The following is a 15,801-nucleotide window of genomic DNA, read 5'->3' on the forward strand; positions in this document are numbered from 1 at the left end:
ATAATGGCATCATTACATAGTAAAACTGGCCTTTAAGTTTAAGGTTTTATTTTTGCATTCCATAAGATATATTTTGGCCTAATGGAGGAAGAACTATAGATACATGCCTGAACATAGGGCAACTCTTCACAATTGTGGACAAGAGTTCACACCCAGAAAGTTATGTTAAGAGTTTGTTAAGAGATGGTGGTGAAAGGAATATTGATTGCAGCTTATATACAGGTAACTTTACTTACTGGATTGTGCACCAAGACATTGGACCCAGTTCTTATTTATAATGGTCCTTTACATTGCTGTGATAGTTAGTGGGATGTGAAGATGACTAATTATACTCATTTTATTAATTTTATTCTGCATCTAACGGTCTATTTTGATGCAGATAAGCATAAATGACCCCACTGCTAAATGAAATAGCTAAAGAAAACCATAACAAAGCAAACTTTCAAAGCAGGAACAGAATTCACTAGCTAAATCTCTCTCTTCTTTTTGACTGTACAAAGTGTGCTTGTCACATTGCTCACGCTTTGAGGTACAAGCTTCCCAGATTGTCTGTTTCTCCGGAACTTCAGTCTCTTGAAGGAATCCAGGTCTCTGTGTGTACTCATGATAAGTCGGCTAGGAAGAACAAAACAACCCAACCACACCACAGTGGGTTCTATGTTAGCAAGGCATTTCTCAAGTAAGCTGCAGAAATAAAATTATAGACTGCAACCCCTTGCAGAACAATTCAGTCACTGTTTTCTAAAGAAGCAGGTTCCAACAATTATTTTTTGCTCCAGAACAAATGCAAGGAATTTGATTTATCAAAGAGCTGAAATAATTCAAGGTAGCTGAAAGGGTTCATGTGCCATGTTCTCCAGTTCTCAGTCTAAGAGCTGTAGCAGGCTGGAAAAGTGACTGGGGAGGGGAAAATACCTCCTACTTCCTCACTGTGGCTGTGGCTGATATGCCTCATGGCTCCTAGCAGCACTCACAAGAGGCAACCTCCGGTCAGCCCTCAGCAAGGCTGGCACTTTAATGAAGCAAGTCAGATCTGGTGCCTGAGGCAAAAAAAATTGCCTCAGGCAGCAGATCTGACCCCTGTCATTACTCTGGTGCAATTGCCATAGGAGGGGTTAGCAGCAGCATGGGCACAGCAGCGTGGGCAGGGAGGAAATCCAGATCTGGAGGGGAGGGAGATTTATTATTTATTTATACAAGTATTTATATACCACTATAACAAATCAAGGCAGTGTAAACAATGATAAAACATAAAACATTAAAAACAGCACAAAACAATATCCTTAAATGACTGGCTAATCAGAATGTTTGAAGCACCTGCATAGCCATGTTGGCATTTAAAAAATCTTCAAGGCATTCCTAAAAGTCATTTTAACCCAAAGGTTAAACACATGTGAAAATAAAATTATCTGAAATCAGTGGGACTTACACCCCAGTAGATGTCGTTGGGATCTGGCATATATCCCACTAATTGTGATAGGACTTGCAATTCAGTAAACCCTTAAAACAGTCCTGGGCCAGATGCCTCTGGGAAGATCACAAACAGGCATAAAAGGCAATAGCTTTTCCTCAGTGTTTGTCCTCAGCATCTGGCATGCAGGGGTATAAAACACATAGACATTCAATTTAACTACCATGCCTAATAGTGGTTGCTAGGCCAAACATGTCTTTTTGTCTTTAAATCAGGCACAATTTAAGCTAAGAATGTTACACTAGGATTCCTGTGGGAGCTATGTAATTGCTGTAGATGCTATGACAGTGACCACATTATCTCAGGCCTTCAAGAACCTCATTTTTTATGAAGTATTGGATATGGTACAGAAATAAGTTCTTACTTGAGATTAGAGAGCTCTTTAATCAGTCCACAAACAACATCTGTTGCATCTTCTTGTTTGTATGGATCACAAATCCCCTCAGTCACCTCATTCCTGTTTTTTTTTTTGGGGGGGGGAAAGGAAAACAGAAGCAGGAGATCAGCAATATACTGTATATCTTTCTATATTAAAAGTGTGAGTGTTTTCCAGGTGTCATGCCTTTTCAAACATCAAAGTATATTATATTTGCTCCAAATAGTCACTGACCCCTTGACCTAGGATTCCAATCCCATCCTACAAATAGCACAGCTAACAAATGACGTATTAAATATTTATGTAGAATATAGGTTTTAATTATTATTTTTAGTGCACTTTTTCTTAAAACTGCCTGCCCCAAGCTTTTGAGATGGAAATAAAAATCATCCACTTCCATTAGCTCTGGTGTTTCAGGTGTGTGTACACACTCATGCAAAGCAACATATGTAGGCCTAGTAATACCAACTGGAATGCAAAATACAGTACCAAGAAAGCTCCTACTAGGAAATCCACCCACCTGTCACTATTTGGATAGATCAGATTAATGGCTGAGACTGGTGTTTTGATTCCACTTTGTTCTCCTACAGCACACTGATCACTTTTATCCTTGGAAGGGCTATGTGGATTATCCAGAAAGGATGTCTGAAGGGATAGAAATGCAGTTTAGCGACACAGGTATGTTCTCTATGTAAAAAGCAGCAGTGAAGGACTTGTTCAATCACAATCTCAACCAGGTAGGGAGAAATCTACAGCAATAATGTTCATAATTAATGTAATAATTGGGTTATTAGACACAGAGGTTTCAGAATGTTGATACATAGACATATCCACTAGTTAGCTTTTAGACTTTATGCAAATAATTTTTATCATTTCTTTTGGCTAGATGTGATGGATATAATTTTAAGAGAAGCCTCCTGCAAGCAAGCAGAGATTGTTTGTAACCTGAGCTACTTTGGGGAGGGCAAGGGGACAGATCACCATTCTTCATCTACAGTGTGTTCTGCTGGCAAGCCCCTTTTCTCCCCCCCCCCACTGCTACTGCCGCTATCCCCATCCTCCCTCAGCAGCAGGCCGGCACCTGCTCCATGCACACAGCGAAGAATTTCCTCCCACATCCTTGTGAGACATAACATAAACAGAACTAAAATGAATGCGTAGAAATTAGAAGGAAACAGATGTTGGCATAACACTGGAAGAAACCTCCTAAGGATAAGAGCTAGTTGACAGGAGAGCAGAATAACTAGGAAGATGTGGGACACTTCTTCACAGCAGGTATTTAAGCAGAGGTGGGATGTCCATCAATCAGGCCTCCTATAGTTGCATCCCCCATTGCGAACCTTGCATTAAGTAGAGGATTGGACCAGATGACCTCCAAAGTCCCTCCCAGCTCTATCCAGGTTTTTTAGTCCAGAGGAGCCACAAAGGCAAGTACAAACTATTTTAAAGAACTAGAATGGGAGCCACTGCTTCCATTGTTGCAGCTTCAGTTAATCTACAGAATCAGTACTAGTTACAATGGGTTTGTTAGATCTGGAAATGACCATTTTATATACTACTGTAATTGGTTCACAAATATTTTTACTGGGATGCACTTCAGTTGCTACAATTATTTTGCACTGTAACACAATTAAAAATTATTCAAACTACAGTAAAATTGGAATCCACTGGTTTTTGTTAAGTTATGAGCTGCTTTAAGGACTCCGGCAAGGAAGTGGGATATAAATCTACTAATTCACTAAAAGTATGTACCGGTAGTAGTGCAAGGCCAATTCCTTCATAAATTCATATGATGGGTACTGATACTTGCATTTATAAATGCAATCGTAAAAGGATTGCTGGAGTGTTAAGGTCTTATTGATTCTGTTGAATAGTAACCAGTGGCGTAGCGTGGGTTGTCAGCACCCGGGGCAAGGCAAGTAATTTGCGCCCCCTAACCCGTGGATTTGCGCCCCCTAACCCGTGGATTTGCGCCCCCTAACCCATGGATTTGCGTCCCCTAACCCTAACCCCCAGATGTTGCGCCCGGTGCGGCCGGGCCCCCCTGCACCCCCCACGCTACGCCACTGATAGTAACTGTCATATGAAGAAGTAAAACTATCACTTTCTAAATCTAGTCATTCATGATCAACTCACCTTGTGTGGTGGAAATTCAAAGATGCCCAGTAGCTGACTGTTAGACGGAATTTCCATATCCAGAGAAAGGGAATCTGTGCAAGGAGAGCATGTTTGGGTCATAGTATCAAGGCCGCTTGGTGCGTTTCTGCTGCAACCTGTACCTAATGCAAGGAGAGACTTCTGCATTTCGGAACCAGCATTCATTTCTCTACCAGGATCATCCACCACCAATGGTGCTAGAATAACCTTGACTGTGGAGAGGCCATTTTCCTCATGGGCAGGTTTGTTCTTGTTGTCCTCACAGGTTACCATTTCTTCTTTTCCCTCCATGTAGATGTCAGCAGAAGAGTTTTCTGTTGGGTTTGTTTCTGCCTTGGCAGTCTCAGTCAAATTTTGCTGGGAAATATCTGACAGCACTTCCCTAATTTCAGCTGGTTCCAAATCACATCTGATGAATTCAGACTGTTTTGTATCAGACACCAATCTCTCACTACCATTTTTCTTTGGGGTCTGTAAAACTGGAACTTCTGGGTCAGGTGAGCCAGTGGTGCTTTTTGCTGGCCTTGCTTTCATTTCAGATTCTTTTTTATTCCTCCCTGTCTCTTCGCTGCAAATCACTGCTTGCACTGAGATTGTGCTGCTCTCAGGGTGAACATCCTCATTAGGCTGTGGCAAGAACATATCACTTGTTTCAAAAACCTGTTCACATTTTGATTCAGAAAGATCTGCTTTCTTTTCCAAATAAATACTCATAGATTGAATATCTAGAACATCTTTCCTGGAAGTATTCTGGCCTTGTACACTGTTTTGCTCTGCAACTATGGTCTCTTCCGTATAAGGGTTGCTTTGGCTTGCAGTTTTACTCATACCATTTTGCTCTACAGGTTTGCCACTTGACCACAGGTTCTGCTTGTCTGTCCCCTTTTCACTCACTGCAGAGCTGCACAAAGCGACCTGGTGTTCTGAAATTTCAGTATTGCTGCAAATGACATTTTGCTCTTCAGTTTCCCCGCTTCTATATGAAAGGCCCTGGTCTGCTTTTTTGACATCAGTATCTCCGTCTCTAGATAAATTGCTTGTATTTAGATGTTTGCCCTGTTCTCCAGGTGTGAGAAATGATAGACCTGTCTCCAGTGGGAAATATGTTCTGTTGTTCTCCTTTTGGGTTTGGCTGAACATGCACTCAGTAAGACTTGCATCTTTACAACTTCTATTTTTGGCCCAGTTTGCTTCTTTTACATCATCTGAATTTGTGATATCATGGAAAGCTTTATTTTTATCCATACACTTGTTTGAAGTATCAAGATGCTCTTCATGTGGGGTACTTTTAATATGGTCAGTGACACTGTCGTCTGCCAACATACTAATGCTCATCTCCTTAACAAATTGGCATTTAAATGGCTCTAGAGACAGACCATCTACATCCTTATTACCTGACACTTCCTTTTCACAGATACTTTCTTGTAAATTGGATGCTGTCCCCGTTCCTTGACAGGAATCAGCTAAGCCTGAGTTTGCACCATCATTGTTTATCCTTCCAATCTTGTCCTCATCTTGCATTTTAACATCCAGTCTTTTACTTAATTCTTCACAATGAATGATCACTTGATCTCCAGCATCCTTCACTTTTGTCACCAATGAATCCGCTGCTTCTGGTGTCTGTGAAGAAGCAACAGTGTTCTCGACATAATTTTTTGCTGTGCTGGTAACATTTCTATCCATACAATCACCCTTTGAAGAAGTTGACAAAATTGTGCGTCAGTAGAAAAAAGTAGCACAAACATTTAGCATTTTCTGACTATGGCTGCCAGTTCCCATTTAATAGTGCATTTCTATGTATTTAACCATCAATATACTGCCCCTTCAGATTCTGAGTGCCTTTACAATCTTTTTACAGCTTATAACAAGCAAGCGAACTTCCAAGTTTGCTTACAGTAATACTGAAACAATCAAAATAATAACAGCTGACATAATGAAAGGCATATTCAACAGCAGAAAAGCCAGTTCAGGTAAAAAGTCTTAAGATATTTGTTTTTTAAGTAATTGCATGGTGCTGAAAAGACATTAGAGTACGTGTCAGGCAATCCTCCCTGAGGAGAGCATTCCATAAGCAAGTTGACCCAATTGAGAAGGCCCTTTCTTCATTTGCCCTTTGCCTAACCTTATTGGAAGAAGGGAGCAGGGACTAAGTATACAGGCAACTTAATGTGTGAATATGCAGTTCTGCACAAGTTATCATCTTCCACCAAAGAATACTCTATTATCTGCCCTTGGCCTACTAGTTTAAACAGTGAATTGTGGAGTATACACAGTGGAACTCTTTAAATTCCTAGATGGGTTTGTGCTCCCTCTAAAGAAGCAACTTTGCAGTGTGGGGGTGCTGCTAGACCCACCTGTCTTGCCAAAGCTAGTGTCCTTAATGTGCTTGAGAGTGTGCAGGTGCCTTAGCTGAAAGACAAACTAAAACGTGAGTTTTTCATTTGGGGGGGGATTATTCCATTAAAACTATTTATTTATTTATGAACTGCCTCTTAGGGAATGTCACTTAGAATTATTATTATTATTATTATTATTATTATTATTATTATTATTATTATTGTTATTGTTGTTGTTGTTGTTGTTGTTGTTGTTGTTGTTGTTGTTATTGTTGTTGTTGTTAAAATCAAATATAAAAACCATAGTATATACAAATAAAACAGCACAGCTAACAGTATCCTTTAATAACATGTCAGTATATCTTGATTAAAACTAATCATTAAAACCCCTCTGGAAATTTTCAGTGTGCTTAATTTGAACTAGAAGAGTGCAGTTTGTCTTTAATTATCAGTACAAAAACGAAAGTGTTTCCCCCATGTCCAGCCATAAGGAAACACTTCTCTAAATCACAAGGGTATACATTACATTATATAGATAAGGAGGAAGGGCTTGTTGTACCTTTTCTGTCCCAGTTGTTACAGCTCCTCGAAAATTTCCTTCCTTTTTTTCAGTCAATGTTTTTCTTGGCTTCGTAAACTTTGGTACCAACTTTCCTCCCTACGACCAACAATAAGAGTAAGAATAAAAATAACAATAAGAGTATCCTATACTCAATAAGAGTATCCTATACAGTAAGAGTATCCTATCCTCAGCAACTTCCAAAATTAAGCAAAAAGGCATCAAGAGATTGGATTTATCAGGCTCAACAAAGAAAATTATTTTTGACCTACTGAGACTGCCCTAAATTTCTGAGGATTTTGCACAGGAATAAAATTGGACAAAACCTCATCAGCTGGATCCTGAAAGGAAGGCATTGTGATCCAACAGAGGTTCCCACAGGCAGAAAACAATTTTCACTGATTTCTTGCTCCCCTTGCAGCTCCCAGTGTCACCTTCCTTGCTGCTCTGGGAGGATGCCCAACCCTCCAGAGCAGATCTTAAGGGCACAGAGGGCTGCCGGAGGGAATTGTCAAATAGTATCTTCAAGGTACTCCATGGAAGTATATCTGCAAGTGGGGTTCCACTCAGAGGAACTTAAGATTCAAATTATTAGAATTACTGAACAAGTATTGGTAGTAGTTTCACTCAAAATGAGAAGCACCAGAAGTTCAAATTTATTTTACTGTCAACTAAAAGACGTTGTGAGCAACAAATAATTCCACAAAAGTGAAAGAACAACAGTAATTTACTATAACGGTTAAAATGCAAATACAATAAGTTCTTAAGTATACCCCACATTTAAGAAAAAAACATTCTGCACTGAAAAAAAAAGAAAAATGATCTGAATTTGATCATATTGATGGATTATGTGTTTACATGTAGAGATTTTAGCACCTAATGGAAAGTAAAGGGCCACCATCTTGACCTTGGCCTCAGGCAGCAAAATACCTTCGACAATCTTGCACTTCTCCCAATGAAAGGATCTCTCCCCCCCCCCCAGCTGGGCTTCAGCAGGTGACTTTCCTGGTGGCAGGCATGCTACTTTGCCCCCTCCACAGTGGGTGCCCAGGGCATGCCAACATCACCATGGTGTGCACACACCACCGAGTGGAATCTTGGGGGGCACACCTCCATTTTAAATTTGTGGGTGCCCAGGCACCTGAGGGGCCACATAGTTCGCAGCTGTACCTGGTGGGTTATACCCTGCTTTAATTAGCAGGTGCCAATTTCCTTTCCCACCCTGGGCATCAAGATGTCTTGGGCTGGCCTTAAGTGGTCCTACACCATTGTGTCCACATTTCCACAGGAAAACACTGTCTTCCGGAGACCCACTACAGTGAAGCACCAGTGCACCAGTGCCTCTTAGAGCCAAGCATGGCAGGAATCATCCCGCATGTGATTGCCCAGTTGCTGGCAGTCCAAGTTCCCTTTGTCTCATAACTTTCCTGGCAGGGGGATTCCTCTCCACCCCCACCCCCTCTGCTGCTGCCACCAGAGCCAAACTAACTGTTAAAAACACAAACAGGTTTTATTTCACCCGGGTCAAAGACCCAGTTTGGCGTCCCCCCATGTGCATTTGCATACACACACAGAGAGAGAGGTTTTGAGCTTTAATGTTGCCCCTCTGGAGGCTTCACCCAGGGCAAAAAAAACCAGCTAGCCCCCCACAGCTATGGCTCTGCAAATATTTAATATAAAGGGAAGGAAGGAAGCTGTTGCCCAAAGGGAGTGCTTAACTTAATGTTTTCCGCAAGGGAGTAAACTGAGTGGTTTTTTCGAAGCAGGTAACTGGTGGCCAGGAGTCAGGACTCCTGGGTTCTCTTTGGCCCAATAAAGAGGTGGGGTGGCATTAGGAGTTCAGGGCGTTTCTTAATACCAGGTCAGTATTGTCTACTCTGGCTGGAAGTTGCTATCCAGGGCAGAGGTCTTTGACATCTTCACTCATGACTACTCAACGTTTTTAACTAGAGATGCTGGGGTTCAAACCTGGGGCCTTCTGTTCTCAGAGTATGTGCTCTACAACTCCACTAGGGGAAAATGTACAAGGGGCAATCCTTGGTCTTAATCTGCACGCAGCAATAAAGTTTATGAATTCAAAGGAAGGTTGTGCGGAACGACACAGGCTGCTCTTCTGGCTTCTGGCTATAACAGTTTTCAAGAAAAAGCTAGACAGACCATTGCTGAAGATGTATTTAGGTCAGGACTGAGCCAGCTGTGCAAGCAAAAGCATCTTGGCTTGTTGCCCTGGTTTCATTTCTCTCTGGCTTTGAGTGCCCACTGGTGGTTTGGGTTTGCATTGTACTTCTCATTGTTTGAAATTCTAAGCAACTTTTCAAATCCTGATGCGGGCCTAGCTATACATCAATAGGTCGCACACAAGATGTTCGCCATCTGTACAAATTATTTTCTGTGACTAAAGAGAGTGACTTTCATTTCACTCACTGCCACCATGGTACTTGTGTATCAACCTACCAGCACTGGTAGGTTGATACACTGTAGAAGCAGAGAATGTGGAAGAGCCTTGCCCTTTTCCCTAATCACAGCAACTCTTCCTTGGATTTTTAAAAAAGCTTTTAAGTTCATTTTCCTAGGTGTTTCAGCCATGACAAACAGAAGTATGCAATATAATCACTGCTAGTATACATTTTGAAAGGTGAAATATTATTGGCTATTAGCCAAAACAACAACACATGATCAACAAACTCACAGATTCTTGCATTGCAGCCATGTGGATTAGCTCACATATTTTGAAGATCTTATGAGGGGAGAAAGTCCATTTGGACTGTCTCATACAGTCTTTCAATACATAAGGAGGCTGAAGGGACTATATGAAGGGTCTACACACGCGTACAAATATATGCATGGAGGAGCAATAGGTGTATATATATGTGCATGTTTGTGGTCTCTTCTTCTGGCTGTTGAATGCCCAGCTAGTAAGTTGGTAGAAGCTAGCCACTGCAATCCTGTGACATCACATTGAAAGAATGTGTAAGGAGGTTTAGTGAATCATCCTCTCTACACAGAGCAAACCTATGCACAGAGCAAACCAAAGAAGTAAGGCTATTGGGTTCAATGGGGTTTATTCCCTTGTAGCCTTAACAATCTGCCTGATATAATGCTTAAGATACATATTAGGTGTCGGTCAATTACCCAATATCTACCAGGTAAATCTTGCTGCATATCAGTCACATCTGATGTCCTCTCTTGCAAGGATACAGACTGCAAGGATTTGGATTTGATCAAGGATTTGGATTTGTTCAAGTAGTATGTCCACATAAGGAACACAAAGGAAATCTATTCAGCTATACTTTGTAAGTTTACTTTACCTAACCAAGAAATTACAGTAGTGCCTCACAAGACAAAAATAATCCGTTCCGCGAGTCTCTTCGTCTTGCGTTTTTTTCGTCTTGCGAAGCAAGCCCATTAGCGGCTTAGTGGATTAGCGCTATTAGCGGCTTAGCGGATCAGCTGATAAGCGGCTTAGCTGTTAAGCGGCTTAGCGGCTTAGGATCAGCCGATAAGCGGCTTAGCGGCTTGGGGGAAAGGGGGGGGAGGGAAAAAACCCCGCAGGAACTCGCAAGACATTTTTGCCTTGCGAAGCAAGCCCATAGGAAATGCGTTTTGCGAAGCACCTCCAAAACGGAAAACCCTTTCGTCTAGCGGGTTTTCCGTCTTGCGAGGCATTCGTCTTGCGGGGCACCACTGTACTAAAAGCTACCCTACAGTTAAATATACTGCTAATGTTACTTGAGACGGAATTTACCTGAGACAGAGGTACAGAAACCTTCATATTATCTTCCTCTTTCCTCTCAAATGAAGCCTTGCTGTTAAAAGACAACAAATATATGTACATTCAAGTTTAGGAAAGGCAAATTAGTAATAGAAATACAGTAAATAGGAAATTCCAGTATGTTTGAAAATCCCAGGATATTTATTCTATTTGCAAAATGCCCTCCAGAGCAAGACAAAACAAACATGCTCCATCTTCCATGTGACAGCCCTTAAGATATTTGGAAATGGCTATCATATCTCCTCTCAGTCTCCTCTTTTCCAGGCTAAACATACCCAGCTCCTTCAACCATTCCTCATAAGGTTTGGTTTCCAGACCACTGATCATCATGGTTGCTCTTCTCTGTACACCTTCTAGTTTGTCAATATCATTCTTAAACTGTGGTGCTCAGAACAGGACACAGTATTCCAGATGTGGTCTGACCAAGGCAGAATAGAGTGGTACTATTACTTCTCTTGTTTGGGACACTAGACTTCTGTTGATGCAGCTTAGAATAGCATGAGTTGTTTTTTGCTGCTGCATCACACTGTTGACTCATGTTAAGCTTGTGGTCCACTAAGACCCCAGATCCTTTTCATATGTACTACTAGTAAGCCAGGTGTCCACTGTCTTATATTTGTACAGCTGGTTCTTCCTTCCTAAGCACAGAACCATACATTTTTCCCTATTAAAATTCATTTTGTTAGTTTGGGCTCAGCTCCCTAGTCTGTTAAGATTGTTTTGAATCCTGATTCTGTCTTCTGTGGCATTAGCTACCCCTCCCAGTTTGGTGTCATCTGCAAATTTGATGGGTACCCTCACAATTCCTTTGTTCAAGTAGTTTATAAATACATTTAACAACGTGCTCAGGAACGAACCCTGATTTACCTCACTTGTCACTTTTCCCCAAGATGACGAGGAACCATTAAGAGCAGTTTGAGTTCGGTCAGTTAACCAGCTACAAATCCACATAACAGTTACCTCATTCAACCCACATTTTACCAGCTTCCTTACAAAAATATCATGGGGACTTTGCCAAAGAAAGGGATCCTAGAACTTGAAGGAAGATGGCATTAGATCTTCTAATGAAGAGACTTTGCTGGACGCTTATTAAATGGACATTATTCTCCTCCATTATTTTTTAAAACTGAAATCTTACCTGAAATCTAAACATGCAGGGCAGCTTGAAAGTTTGTTCGGTATTTTGTGATATTTTTGTTGGTTATCAAAAATTTTGTGATATTTTTGTTGGTTATTACATTACAGTGGTACCTCCAGTTGCGAACTTAATTTGTTCCAGAGGTCCGTTCTTAAGCCGAAACCGTTCTTAACATGAGGCGCGCTTTCGCTTATGGGGCCTCTTGCTGCTGCCGTGCCGCCGGCGCGTGACTTCCACTTGCATCCCAGGGCAAAGTACGCAACTAGGGGCTAAAAACATGGAAAAGTGGGAGCAGCCAGGCTGACTCATCTCACATAAAACACTTAGAAAGTTGGCTGCACATTTTGCTTTATAATTTTACTTCCAGGACAGTTAGAGACTTACTGTTTTACACACTGAAAGTACAGAATCTGAAGCCCTTTGCAGGAATGGGTCCTGGTATAATTGCTCTAGTTGCATCATTATAATCTGACCATGTGAATTTGCATGCTTAATAAAACTTTTGTCCAGAAGCCTTACTCTAGAACAATCACAATTTAATCATATGAGCAGTCAGTTGTCTTTCTCTTATCAGTTGACATCCCTTGATTTCTCTGTCCAGTCCAACCATGTTTCAGTCATTTCATACTCTGCTTTGAATCAAACTTGATTACCTTGTATCCAGGTCTGTTGCCAAATTTTCTGTGTTCATGTTTGCTAGGCTATTTCTTTTACATTCTTGAATTGTTCCTGATACAATTACTTTTGTGGAAGAATTGTCCGAATGAAAATTCTGTACTGGCATTTCTGGATCATTCCCTTCTGTAAGCTTCCTCCTAAGGCACTTGTTTGCTTTGGATAGGCCATGTTCCTTGTTCTCTTCTTTTATTTGGGGAAAAAAATATTAATCAACCTTTATGCAAAATAAATACAGCAATTAATACTGACTTTATAATAAAATACATTAATCACCTAAAGGCGAACACTTTTAAATCCTGTTGATTTCAATAGGCATTGATTTCAATGCACATGCTTTAAGTCTGCTACTGAATAACAAGGTTTAAATGCACTTAATTTAAGTGGATCTGCTTAATTTATTGAAGCACATGCTCTCACGACTTACCGTACACTGCAAACCTAGACATGCTTACTCAGGGGGGAAGCGGGTTCTAGAAACATTTCTCCCATGAACTTCATTAAGTTAACTTAGCTTAGGTTCCAAGTCAATGTGACAGATTTGGAATTGATATGCAAATGGTTACACTGGCTTACTCCCAGGTAAGCTTGCAAACTTTTCATAAGCAACAATCTACCTCATCATCTATGTATTATTGAACTGAGACCATGACACTTCTGTGCACATCCACAAATTGAGGATAAATTTAGGCCAAGCACAGATTAGCATTTTGGGGGTGGGAGTGATTTGCACAAAGGTAAAGACACACCTGAGCATCTGCCCAGAACAAAAAAGGCAGTTGAGGGCAGGGGAGTAGTGGCTGGGGGGAGGATCCAGAATACACAGAACTGAGTGTGTGAATTGTCAAGTGCCATTTGTGTACACAGAAAATCAGATCTGCACAATCTGCTAGTGACATTAAGCCCCTGTCTTGAAGCACCACAATATGGAAATGCCTTGGAAAAATTGGAGGAGGGGGAAGTCTTACATAAAAACCAAAAATAACAGTGTGATTCTATTACCTGGAATTTGTCCCTTCTTCCTTTTACTCATTTTAGTGGCTTGGTAGATCTAAAGGGAAATATCAGTTTAGGTCAATGTTTTCTATTAAAATAAAATATATTGCATTATTAGATGTTATATCATGGTATTTTGACAGCCAAAGTTAATCATATGCTGTTTTGAGACATTTTCATGCATACTAAACTCTAGTATGTGAAAGTTTAACTCTTCAAGAGTCACGTTACCATACAGGCTGTTTTTCTCAGAATCCCTTAGTAATTATAAACTGGCTGTGATAATCAAAAACTCACCCTGTTAGAGGAAAGTATTGAGTTAGCAAATTTGGGGGGCTCTTCCAGATGAGGCTTTTGTTATGCACTCACTGTGTCTGTCTTATTTGCTAATTGTTCTGAAATCGCTCCTGTTATTCTTTGCATGGAGGCCCTCACTGTCCATCAAGTCACAAATTAGAAGATCTTAAACTAAAAAATTTGAGGCAAGGGCCAAGCACCCATTTGCCCCACCGTGAGTACAGGGCTGCCTGCATTACTCTTCGTTCAGCGGACTCTACATCTCAACAGTATCTTACTGCGTTATCATTAAATGGATAATTAAAGCCATTTGTCAGAAATCAGTTCTAAAACGTTTAATCCCATGCAGAGCAAAGCCGCCATTGTTTTGCATTGCTTCTCTTCAACACCATGTAATAAATAGTGCAGGAGATTCAGTCACAAGTCGACCTTTAACTTCAAGTGAAAGACCTTGCCCCCTTCTCCCAAAAAATAATAATTCTGTGAACACAAAGCAGAAAACATAACCAGCAATGATACAGCTGTTTAAAAAATATTAATATGATGGGGAAAATCAGATCCAGACTGAGATGTTGGGTTTTAATCCCTGCCCTGCATAATCAATCACATGGATGCAGTGCACACACACTATTTGAATGGGAATGCCTATCAACTTTTTGGGGGGCCGGCCCTATCAAATATTTTATTTTGGGGAGCCCCTAGGAGTTGGGACCTATGATATGCAACGTTGATGGGCCCTAAGTCTGAGGGGAAATATTAAGCCAAGGGGGCTGAAGCATTCAAAAATGGGGAAAAAAATTATGTAACCAGCAGTAACGTTATTGCTTTGTGCTGTCGATGTTTGCTGTATCCATAAAACAAAAGTCATGAGGGGGAAAATACAACTAAATACAAAAGCGCGCCAAGAGAGGAACTCAAAGGAGCACCTGCTTTTTGAGCAGCACAAAAAGCGAGGGGAGGCAACTCCCTAACGACTTTTCCCGCCAATTCTCCTCCTCCCGCCCCGCCCTCGCCCCCACCATCGGTTTTCCTAGAGCTAGGAAAAAGGGTAGAACGAACACCTCTTGGTTTCTGGTGTTATTCGGGGACCCTTTTCCAAGGGTGGCAAAACACACAGACAACCGCAAGCAGCTAAGAGCAAGTTTATCCTGTCGCTGTATCTTTCAGTGTTCGTTGCAAACTGCTCTTCTTCTCTGCCTTACCGCCTGCTATATGGAGAAAAAGTGACGCGTGGCCAAAAGTGCAGGTTTGGTGAAAGGAAGTATCCTTCAGCTTCAGCCTGCCCAGCTGCAACAGCGGGGAAATAAATCTGAACTATGCCAGGCTATGGCAGCGCGGCTGCAAGGTCTCTCAGCCGGCCTCCCCGCTCCGATTTCCAACCGGAGTGCGATAAAAAGGAGGCAGCGATGGCTCCGGCTGCCAGTTGCTGGGAATCAAGAACGGGGAAAAGAGCTGCTCCTGCGCTCAGGTTCTGCGCACGGGCTTCCCCGTGGCTGGCCACTGTGGGGACAGGATCCTGGGCTTGAAGCTGAGCCCTTTGGCCTGATCCAGCAGCCGAGCTCTCCTGATATTATATGCTCGAATCCTGCTCGCGGGCTTCCCCCAAGGGGCATCTGGTTGGACACTAATAACTAGGTGGGCACGATCCAGCAGCCGGACTCCTCGTACGTTCTTAGGGCATCTGCAGAAGTGTGCATGCCCACGAAAGCTCACACCAATAACAGACTTAGCTGGTCTCTAAAGTGCTACTGGAAGGATTTTTTTTATTTTGTTCTTAGGGCAGTTTTCCCCGCCCAGTGCAGGAAGCACTTGCGAAGCAATATTGTCCTTTTTTATTTATTAAAAAAAGTTACTAACTAAATACAGTAAAATACGGCTTGCATTGGGGTTGGGGAGGCACAGTGTTCTGCCTTTTGTTCCAAATTTTGGCCTGCCAGGCTTCAGCAACTGACATCGCCACGCTTCCCTTCACGATCTCTGTCTGCGGACTGGGAAGGGTAAAGCCTGCCGTAAAGCCCGACGGA

The 15,801-nt window shown here is 41.7% G+C and overlaps 1 long non-coding RNA gene across 13 annotated transcripts; it reads right to left on the reverse strand.

Annotated features, from left to right (window-relative positions):
• Window positions 1-26: 26 nt before the first annotated feature.
• LOC308576450 lies at window positions 27-15,771 on the reverse strand. 13 transcript variants are annotated; one of them, XR_014003208.1, is made up of 9 exons: window positions 15,635-15,771; window positions 13,487-13,535; window positions 12,463-12,670; window positions 10,645-10,705; window positions 6,900-6,998; window positions 3,984-5,624; window positions 2,368-2,492; window positions 1,836-1,928; window positions 27-615 (listed from the first exon to the last, which is right to left on the reverse strand). It is a non-coding gene; the product is annotated as an uncharacterized lncRNA (long non-coding RNA). The 13 variants fall into 13 exon arrangements; XR_014003209.1 differs by having other exon boundaries at window positions 3,984-5,696; XR_014003210.1 differs by having other exon boundaries at window positions 3,984-5,696; window positions 6,867-6,998.
• Between the last annotated feature and the right edge of the window lie 30 nt (window positions 15,772-15,801).

This window comes from Podarcis bocagei (genome assembly GCF_964188305.1).
Source record: "Podarcis bocagei genome assembly, chromosome: 17".
NCBI lineage: Eukaryota > Metazoa > Chordata > Lepidosauria > Squamata > Lacertidae > Podarcis > Podarcis bocagei.